The sequence below is a fragment of the Arachis hypogaea genome, chromosome 2 (assembly GCF_003086295.3).
Source record: "Arachis hypogaea cultivar Tifrunner chromosome 2, arahy.Tifrunner.gnm2.J5K5, whole genome shotgun sequence".
Classification (NCBI taxonomy): Eukaryota; Viridiplantae; Streptophyta; class Magnoliopsida; order Fabales; family Fabaceae; genus Arachis; species Arachis hypogaea.
This window is the reverse complement of record NC_092037.1, coordinates 42,066,291-42,077,475: the sequence shown is the minus strand read 5'-3', so window position 1 is coordinate 42,077,475 and position 11,185 is coordinate 42,066,291. Positions and strand designations below refer to the sequence as shown.

The 11,185-nt window shown below is 39.1% G+C and overlaps 1 non-coding gene across 1 annotated transcript; it reads left to right on the top strand.

Moving 5' to 3' along the window:
- The first annotated feature begins 449 nt into the window (after positions 1-449).
- LOC112763026 (small nucleolar RNA R71) lies at positions 450-557 on the top strand. The gene has a single exon (XR_003182804.1). It is a non-coding gene; the product is annotated as a small nucleolar RNA R71 (small nucleolar RNA).
- Positions 558-11,185: the final 10,628 nt, after the last annotated feature.

The window sequence follows — 11,185 nt, the reverse complement described above, 5'->3', positions numbered from 1 at the left end:
CCTTCCATGAAAAATTTGGATGATTTCTCCATGAAGGATTGTAGTGTTTCCATAGGTTCTCCCATGTAATTCACCTCTTCCATTGAAGGGTTCTCAGGATCATAAGCTTCTTCCTCAGATGAAGCTTCCTTAGTACTGCTTGGTGCATTTTGCATCCCATACAGACTTTGAGAAATCAAATTGACTTGCTGAGTCAATATTTTATTCTGAGCCAATATGGCATTCAGAGTGTCAATCTCAAGAACTCCTTTCTTCTGACTAGTCCCATTGTTCACAGGATTCCTTTCAGAAGTGTACATGAATTGGTTATTTGCAACCATTTCAATCAGCTCTTGAGCTTCTGTAGGCGTCTTCTTCAGATGAAGAGATCCTCCAGCAGAGCTATCCAAAGACATTTTGGATAGTTCAGACAGACCATCATAGAAAATACCTATGATGCTCCATTCAGAAAGCATATCAGATGGACACTTTCTGATTAATTGTTTGTATCTTTCCCAAGCTTCATAGAGGGATTCTCCTTCCTTCTGTCTGAAGGTTTGGACTTCCACTCTAAGCTTACTTAATTTTTGAGGTGGAAAGAACTTTGCCAAGAAGGCATTGACTAGCTTTTCCCAAGAGTCCAGGCTTTCTTTAGGTTGTGAGTCCAACCATGTCCTAGCTCTTTCTCTTACAGCAAAAGGGAATAGCATAAGTCTGTAGACCTCAGGGTCAACCCCATTAGTCTTGACAGTGTCACAGATTTGCAAGAATTCAGCTAATAACTGATGAGGATCTTCCAATGGAAGTCCATGGAACTTGCAATTCTGTTGCATTAGAGAAACTAATTGAGGCTTAAGCTCAAAGTTGTTTGCTCCAATGGCAGGGATAGAAATGCTTCTCCCATAGAAGTCGGGAGTAGGTGCAGTAAAGTCACCCAGCACCTTCCTTGCATTGTTGGCATTGTTGTTTTCGGCTGCCATGAGTTCTTCTTCTTTGAAGAATTCGGTTAGGTCCTCTACAGAGAGTTGTGCCTTAGCTTCTCTTAGCTTTCGCTTCAAGGTCCTTTCAGGTTCAGGATCAGCCTCAACAAGAATGCTTTTGTCTTTGCTCCTGCTCATAAGAAAGAGAAGAAAACAAGAAAATATGGAATCCTCTATGTCACAATATAGAGATTCCTTGAGGTGTCAGAGGAAAAGAAAAATAGAAGGCAGAAGTAGAAAATTCGAACTTGTCAAAGAAGATGGAGTTCGAATTTTGCATCAAGGAATAGTGTTAGTCCATAAATAGAAGGATGTGAGAAGAAGAGAAGTAATTTTCGAAAATTAAGTAAGAAATTTTGAAAACATTTTAAAAAACACTAATTGATTTTCGAAAATAAGAGTAGGAAAGAAGTAAAGTGATTTTTGAAAAAGATTTTGAAATTAGAAATTAAAAAGATATGATTGAAAACTATTTTGAAAAAGATGTGGTTAAGAAGATATGATTGGTTTTAAAAAGATGTGATTGAGAAGATATGATTTGAAAAACATTTTAAAAAGATGTGATTTTGAAAATTAATAACTTGCCTAACAAGAAAAGATATGATTCAAACATTAAACCTTTCTCAACAGATAAGGCAACATACTTGAAATGTTGAATCAAATCATTAATTGATAGCAAGTATCTTTGAAAAAGGAAAGAAATTGATTTTGAAAAAGATTTGATTGAAAAGATTTGATTTGAAAAAGATTTGATTTTGAAAAGCTTTGAAAACTTGAAAAAATTTGATTTTGAAAATAAAATCTTCCCTCTTGTGCCATCCTGGCGTTAAACGCCCAGAATGGTGCACATTCTGGCGTTTAACGCCCAAAACACTACCTTTTTGGGCGTTAAACGCCCAACCAGGTACCCTGGCTGGCGTTTAAACGCCAGTCTGTCCTTCTTCACTGGGCGTTTTGAACGCCCAGCTTTTTCTGTATAATTCCTCTGCAGTATGTTCTGAATCTTCAATTCTCTGTATTATTGACTTGAAAAGACACAAATTAAAAATATTTTTGGATTTTTAATAATGAAGAATAATCAAAATGCAACTAAAATCAAATAACAATGCATGCAAGACACCAAACTTAGCAGTTTGTATACTGCTGACACTAATGAGAATGCATATGAGACACATAAACACTCAAGTCAAAAGAATTCAAAGATCAGAGTAAGAAATCATCAAGAATTACTTGAAGATCCTTAAGACACATGAATGAATGTATGCAATTGACACCAAACTTAAAATGAAACACTAGACTCAAAAATATTTTTGGATTTTATGATTTTGTAAATTTTTTTTTGTGCTTTTTTCGAAAATAAAGTGGAAAAAAAGGTATCAAAATTCTTAATGAGAATTCCAGGAATCATGCAATGTTTAGTCTAAGACTCCGGTCCATGAATTAGACATGGCTTCGCAGCCAACCAAGCTTTCAAAGAAAGCTTCGGTCCAAAACACTAGACATGGCCAATGGCCAGCCAAGCCTTAGCAGATCATTGCTCCAATAGCAAGATTGATAGAAATCAACAAGCTCTTGTGATGATAAGTTGAAACCTCGGTCCAATGAGATTAGACATGGCTTCACAGCCAGCCAGACTTCAACAGATCATCATGAAACTCTAGAATTCATCTTCAAGAATTCTGAAGAAAAAATACCTAATCTAAGCAACAAGATGAACCTTCAGTTGTCCATACTCAACAATCCCCGGCAACGGCGCCAAAAACTTGATAGCGCGAAATTGTGATCAATACTTTTTACAACTCAAATAATCTTCGGTGATGAAACCAAAAACTTGGTGTTCAATACCATGGCATAAACACAATTTCGCACAACTAACCAGCAAGTGTACTGGGTCGTCCAAGTAATAAACCTTACGCGAGTAAGGGTCGATCCCACAGAGATTGTTGGTATGAAGCAACTATGGTCACCTTGTAAATCTCAGTCAGGCAAACTCAAATGGGTATGGTGATATACGCAATAAAACTATAAAGATAAAGATAGAGATACTTATGTAATTCATTGGTAGGAATTTCAGATAAGCGTATGAAGATGCTTGTCCCTTCCGTCTCTCTGCTTTCCTACTGTCTTCATCCAATCCTTCTTACTCCTTTCCATGGCAAGCATAAGCAAGGGTTTCACCGTTGTCAGTGGCTACCTCCCATCCTCTCAGTGGAAATGTTCAACGCACCCTGTCACGGCACAGCTATCCATCTGTCGGTTCTCGATCAGGCTGGAATAGAATCCAGTGATTCTTTTGCGTCTGTCACTAACGCCCCGCCTTCAGGAGTTTGAAGCACGTCACAGTCATTCAATCATTGAATCCTACTCAGAATACCACAGACAAGGTTAGACCTTCCGGATTCTCTTGAATGCCGCCATCAGTTCTAGCCTATACCACGAAGACTCTGATCTCACGGAATGGCTGGCTCGGTTGTCAGGCGAGCGCTCGGTTGTCAGGCGATCAACCATGCATCGTGTATCAGGAATCCAAGAGATATTCACCCAATCGAAGGTAGAACGGAGGTGGTTGTCAGTCACACGTTCATAGGTGAGAATAATGATGAGTGTCACGGATCATCACATTCATCAAGTTGAAGAACAAGTGATATCTTAGAACAAGAACAAGCGGAATTGAATAGAAGAACAATAGTAATTGCATTAATACTCGAGGTACAGCAGAGCTCCACACCTTAATCTATGGTGTGTAGAAACTCCACCGTTGAAAATACATAAGAACAAGGTCTAGGCATGGCCGAATGGCCAGCCTCCCAATGAGGGTTCAATCATCAAAACATGATCAAAAGATCCAAAGATTGAAAGATCCCTAATACAATAGTAAAAGGTCCTACTTATAGAAAACTAGTAGCCTAGGGTGTACAGAGATGAGTAAATGACATAAAAATCCACTTCCGGGCCCACTTGGTGTGTGCTTGGGCTGAGCATTGAAGCATTTTCGTGTAGAGACTCTTCTTGGAGTTAAACGCCAGCTTTTATGCCAGTTTGGGCGTTTAACTCCCATTTTGGTGCCAGTTCCGGCGTTTAACGCTGGGAATTCTGAGGGTGACTTTGAACGCCGGTTTGGACCATCAAATCTTGGGCAAAGTATGGACTATCATATATTTCTGGAAAGCCCAGGATGTCTACTTTCCAACGCCATTGAGAGCGCGCCAATTGGGCTTCTGTAGCTCCAGAAAATCCACTTCGAGTGCAGGGAGGTCAGAATCCAACAGCATCTGCAGTCCTTTTTGGTCTCTGAATCAGATTTTTGCTCAGGTCCCTCAATTTCAGCCAGAAAATACCTGAAATCACAGAAAAACACACAAACTCATAGTAAAGTCCAGAAAAGTGAATTTTAACTAAAAACTAATAAAAATATACTAAAAACTAACTAGATCATACTAAAAACATACTAAAAACAATGCCAAAACGCGTACAAATTATCCGCTCATCAATGATCTTGATAAATGTTGAGAGTTGATGTGTGGAAAACAATCCAACACAAAACTCACCGGCAAGTGTACTGGGTTGCATCAAGTAATAAAACTCATGGGAGTGAGGTCGATCCCACAGGGATTGAAGGATTGAGCAATTTTAGTTCGGTGGTTGATTTAGTCAAGCGAATCAAGTATTGGTTGAGTGATTTTGTATCCAACAGTAAGTAAATAGCAGAAAATGTAAAGGGAGAGGGGTGAATTGCAGAAATTAAAGAGAACTGAAAGTAAAAGAGATGAATCTTAAAGAACAAGAAATTAAATGACTGAAACTTAAAGTGCAAGAAATGTAAATTGCAGTAACTTAAAGTGCAAGAAATATATATTGCTTGAATGGAAAAGGGATTTGAGGACTGGGAATTCAGAAATTAAGCGAGGTGAATTTAATTCCAGCAATTAATAAAGAAGAAGATGAATTGAAAGTAACTAAGATTCAAACAGAAAGTGAAAATGTAATGGTTCAGCAGAAGAACTGAAAAGAGAATTAGAACTCAGGGCTCCAGAGACTAGATAGCAGAGTCTAGATCTCAATTGCCCTTCCCAGATCCACTTTCACAAGGCAATTAACGAGAAATTAAAGAGGAAGCAGTAAAGGAATTGGGATTCAATTCAATTATGCAGCAGAGAAATTAAAGATTGCAGCAGTGAAGGAAATGGAATTGAACTCAATTATGCAGAAAGGTAATCAAAGAGATCTTGAATGGAGATTGAGACAGAAATTCCTTAATCCTTCACACCCAAGACTCAAACAAGAAAAGTAAAAAGTGCTCAAGCAAGAACGAGGAAGAAGAGAGATCAATTCTCCTTCCCAATTCTCTAAAATCTCAGTTCCAAGCTCTCAAAATCAAGTCTGAAGATGTGAAAAATTCAAAAATCAAAAAGAAGGTCCCCAATTACATCAAACTATCTCCTATTTATACACTTTCTATTCTTGGATTTTGGAATTTGGATGGGCTTTTGATTTGGTGAAGAAATGAATTAAATTAGATTTTTAATCCAATTTTCAGCCCAAGAGAAAGTGGCTTCCAGGAGGCTGCCCTGCCCTTGTGGAGGGCAGAGCAGGAATTGGTGCATGCGGCTTCATTGCGTGCGTGCTTGGTGCGAGTGATGCGTCAGGATGCTGCCCTGCCCTTGTGGAGGGCAGGGCAGAGTTGCCATGGTGCGCCAAGTGCTGCCCGTGCAAGACTCCCTTGGTGTGCGTCAATTGTGCATGCTGGCCGCGCCAATTTTTGTGCCATGCACCAAGAGTTGCTGCCCTGCCCTTGCGGATGGCAGGGCAATGTGCCAATGGTGAAGTCCCTCTTTCGAAACTCAGTGGAGGCATATGCTGCTCCTTTTTCCTTGGTTTTCTTGGCACCAAAGTCACGCCTAGTTCCTTGCTTCCTCATGGTGCCGTGTTCGATTCTTGGAGTTTGAAAGCAAGCCAATTTTTGCTTGTTTTCCTTTTGTTTGAGCGCTACTCCTTCCCTCCTTGTCCTTGGGTTCGAAACCCATAGGAGACACGAGGAAGCAATTTCCTTTGAATTATTCTTGGGTGAAGCCCGATATTGCCCTTGAGGAGGGCAGGGCAGAGTTTTTGCTTCCTTTGGTCCTTGGCATCAAATTATGCTCCGCCCTTGTTGTGGGCAGGGCAGTGATGCTTATCAAGGCTTGGTTCAATATGCTGCTCTCCTGGAGGGCAGTGTGCTCTTGTGGAGGGCAGCGTTTGCCTCCTCCTTCTATGTTGCACCACATTTCTCATTTCTTGGCCACACTTCTTAAGCCACGTTTTTCTTCTTTTCTTCCTTTCTTCACCTACAAGAAACCAAAACAACCAATCAAAGTATCTCTAAACTCATAAGGTTTATAATTCATTAAAAATCAATTAATTCTTGCTCAAACCTCATGATTTAGCATCAATTTAATGGTGGTTGTTTGATTTAAAGAAGTTATGCATTTTCATTCCAAATTACTTACTTAAGATGCAAGAAAGTGTATAAAGACTAGTAAAACAAGTGAAATTAGCTTGAAAAATGGGTATATGATGACTTGTCATCACAACACCAAACTTAATTCTTGCTTGTCCCCAAGCAAGCATCAAAACTAAGAGAAAATGAAATGAACAAGAAGAGCAAACATATCCTTATTAGACATATAGCAGAACGTGATTCATGGAGTTTTTATGCAGACAATGATAACTCAAGTTATTGTTTTCTGTTATATAATATACATTTTTCCTCAAAGGCTTACTAAACTTGCTGTTATAAGATTTACTCTTTACTTGCTCCCTTGCTAACTTTTCTTTTCTCATTTTGCTTAACAAGCTTATTATTCTTTGAAGGCTTGGTGTCAAATGTTGCAGTAGTAGCCTTTGGCTTTATTTTTACTCAACATCTTTCCACCACAGACACATGGCTCACTATTTTCTCCTAGGATCATTGATGCCCAGCATCTTTTTGGATAACTAAATGTTCTGTATCTAGGTTGCTCTTTATTGTGGACTTTCAATTGGCCATCCCAAATCAGTTGATCTAAATGACCGGGTTTTGAAATACCCCTCAGAATTTACTTGTCCAAGCATATCCTAGTACAAGAACACCACAGGCATGTGTCCTAGGGTCCAAGCTATTGGTGTCCAGCCTTTATTCTTTGTTTTTTTCTTGCCACATTGGCTTTTTCTTCTTCCTTTTCTTTCTGTTTTATTTTTGTTCTCAAGGGCTTTTTCTTTACTGAAAAGAACCTTTATAACAGCAAGCTAGCTCACACTTCAATGAAAATGACACTATGCAGCAATTATTTCATGAGTTATACATTTAATCAAACACATACACCACCATTAACTTCCATTCTAACTTATGCAACATTGGATATTTACTTTCTAATTCAAACAATTCTCTTTTATTCAAGCATATGGGAAACAAAACAAAATTTAGCTAGGTGATGAATGACAAGCATCATGCAGATCAGCATTCTTATCAAACAATCTCACTTGCAACTAGATAAACACTTTAACAGGACATATAATGGTTCCCAGATTCAAAACACTTCACAGCAGCAAGGGTTAAGTTTAGATACAACCTTTGAAGTTGCAGCCCTTTGATTCTTCCTTCTGTTGTGTCCTCTTTGAGTTAAGATGCATAATATCTTCAATGGCTGGCTATTGTCCTGCATAGTTCTCAAAGGTTGCTTGCTTCTCAAGCCTTTGTGCAATTGGTTAGTCTAAAAATGATTATGGCTTTTTGAACTTACTTTGGTGTATGAACACCAAACTTAGTCCCTTGCCACTAGTTTTCATGCATCAACTTAACCATATGTGAAACCTTGTGTCCTTGCTAAAGGTTATGGAATTAAAACTAGAAGGCAGTTAAATAGTTGGATAATTTGTTTGATTGCTTGGATCTAGCATTATGCAAGAGGTGAGAATGTGCTTTTAAATGAGATTTTTGGTGGAACACCAAACTTAGAATCTTTTATTCTCCCTTAAATTGTTTTGGTGTGCAACACCAAACTTAGCTCCTTGCAATGCATACCAATTATTCAACATTTTTATTGAAAAAGCTATGAAAAGAAAACTATCTCAGGTTGGGTTGCCTCCCAACAAGCGCTTCTTTATTGTCACTAGCTTGACATCCTCCATTCTGCTGATCATGAAGATTGAAAATCACAGTGCCTTAGCTTGTCTTTCTTCACGGTGAACTTCCTTCCGGTTTCCTCTTTGATGACCTTTATGAATTCCTGTGGAAGGATCTTAGTCACATGTAGTGATCAGATAGCTGTGGGGACACCTTCATGGTTTGAATGTTTATCATTACTCTATCCCCTAGTGAAAATTTTCCAGTGGGGATTTTCTGCTTTTCTTTAATTCTATCCTCTGTCTCTCCTTGTAAGAATTCCTTGTTGTGTTTTTCTTGGCTGGTACTTTCTTTGTCCAAGGTTTTCTTACTTTCCTCTATGATCCTTTTCCATCCTTCCTTCTTTGCAGCATCTTCGTTGTTAGTTGGTTTGTCTTCAGTGGCTCTGGGGAGAGTATTTGCCCTCTTCTCACCCATTTCTGCAAAGTGCTTCGCCAGTTGAGCTATCTGCCCCTCAATTCTTCTGATTGAAATCTCTTGGTTCTTTGTTATCTCCTCTTGGTGTTTCATCATTTTCTCTATTAAGATCTCCAAGTTAGTGATCCTCTGAGAGTCTTGTGAGATTGGTCGGTTGTGGGATGTTAAAGGTTGGAAGGGTGGGTGTTGTGGTGGCATGTAGTGGTTGTTGTTACTATAATGGTGTTTTTGTTGGTTTGTGAGGTTGGGGTTGTTATAATTGAAGTCCCTTGGTTCGTGATTTTGGTACTCGATCCTTCTCCAGTTGGAATGAGTCTGGAAGTGTCTGTTTTGTGAGTATTGGCTTTGATTGGTATTAGTGGGTGAGTGATGTTGGTTGTTTGTGGTCATGAATTTGCCCTGGTTGAAACTTCCTTGTTCTTGATGTTGAGACTCCCCCAATTCTCAGATAAGAATGGGGCCTCCATGGTGGAAATTGGGCATTCACTGCAGCAGACTGCAGGCAATCAACTTTTCTATCTCTCAGCTCCATGTGTTGCTTCGTTTGATGGTGCATTTGTTTGTTCAGGTTCATGAATGCATTCACTCCTTCAAGATTCATCACTTCTTTTTCTGAAATTGCATTCTGTGGTTTCTCAAATGAGTGTTGGTTGTTGACTCCTTTGTCATTGAAATTTGCAATTCCTTGGGCAGTTGTTGTTGCTTTGAGTAGGCCATCTGAGAAGTAGTCCACTGCTTTTCTTGTTTCTGGGGTTAATCCTTCATAGAAAGCTCGAAAACCCACTTTATCAGTTGCTTTCTTGTATCTTTCCCATGCCTTGAAGAGTGGTTCTTCTTCTCCTTGTGTGAATGGATATTCCCCCTCTTTCAGCTTGATGATCTGTCGGGATGAGGAGAATTTGGCCAGAAATTTGGTGACCAAATCGTCCCAACTAGTGATACTTCCTTGGGGAAAAGTTTCAAACCATTGTGCAGCTTCACCCCTTAATGAGAAAGGGAATAACAAGATCTTATAAGTGTCATGATCTAGACCATCATTTTTGACAGCACCACAAGTCCTCAGAAAAGTGGATATGTTCTGTTGAGGATCCTCCAATGGATTTCCGTCATAGGAACAATTGTTCTTGATTAGTGTAATGAGTGGTGGCTTCATGTCATGCTATTCTTCATCTATAGAGACTTCTTTTCCGATGATAGTCTTTCCTCTGACTTCTCTACTTTCCTGTGGCACGCAAACAATCAGGAGGAACAAACAGCAGCACTCTTGAGAATTGAGTGCAGTTAGTTGAGACAAACTCTCAAACAGTTAGTGAGTTGATAGAGGCAAATTTTCAAACAGTTAGTGTGTTAGTAAAAATTAAAGAAACAGAAAAGAGAAAAAAATGCTTGATCTAGATCTCCACTTCACTTAATCATTATCAATCTATTTCAATCCCCGGCAACGACGTCAAAAACTTGATGTGTGGAAAATGATCCAACACAAAACTCACCGGCAAGTGTACCGGGTCGCATCAAGTAATAAAACTCACGGGAGTGAGGTCGATCCCACAGGGATTGAAGGATTGAGCAATTTTAGTTCGGTGGTTGATTTAGTCAAGCGAATCAAGTATTGGTTGAGTGATTTTGTATCCAACAGTAAGTAAATAGCAGAAAATGTAAAGGGAGAGGGGTGAATTGTAGAAATTAAAGAGAACTGAAAGTAAAAGAGCTGAATCTTAAAGAACAAGAAATTAAATGACTGAAACTTAAAGTGCAAGAAATGTAAATTGCAGTAACTTAAAGTGCAAGAAATATAAATTGCTTGAATGGAAAAGGGATTTGAGGACTGGGAATTCAGAAATTAAGCAAGGGAAATTTAATTGTAGCAATTAATAAAGCAGAAGATGAATTGAAAGTAACTAAGATTCAAACAGAAAGTGAAAATGTAATGGTTCAGCAGAAGAACCGAAAAGAGAATTAGAACTCAGGGCTCCAGAGACTAGATAGCAGAGTCTAGATCTCAATTGACCTTCCCAGATCCAAGTTCACAAGGCAATTAACGAGAAATTAAAGAGGAAGCAGTAAAGGAATTGGGATTCAATTCAATTATGCAGCAGAGAAATTAAAGATTGCAGTAGTGAAGGAAATGGAATTGAACTCAATTATGCAGAAAGGTAATCAAAGAGATCTTGAATGGAGGTTGAGACAGAAATTCCTCAATCCTTCACACCCAAGACTCAAACAAGAAAAGTAAAAAGTGCTCAAGCAAGAACGAGGAAGAAGAGAGATCAATTCTCCTTCCCAATTCTCTAAAATCTCAGTTCCAAGCTCTCAAAATCAAGTCTGAAGATGTGAAAAATTCAAAAATCAAAAAGAAGGTCCCCAATTACATCAAACTATCTCCTATTCATACACTTTCTATTCTTGGATTTTTGAATTTGGATGGGCTTTTGATTTGGTGAAGAAATGAATTAAATTGGATTTTTAATCCAATTTTCAGCCCAAGAGAAAGTGGCTTCCAGGAGGCTGCCCTGCCCTTGTGGAGGGCAGAGCAGGAATTGGTGCATGCGGCTTCATTGCGTGCGTGCTTGGTGCGAGTGATGCGTCAGGATGCTGCCCTGCCCTTGTGGAGGGCAGGGCAGAGTTGCCATGGTGTGCCAAGTGCTACCCGTGCGAGACTCCCTTGGTG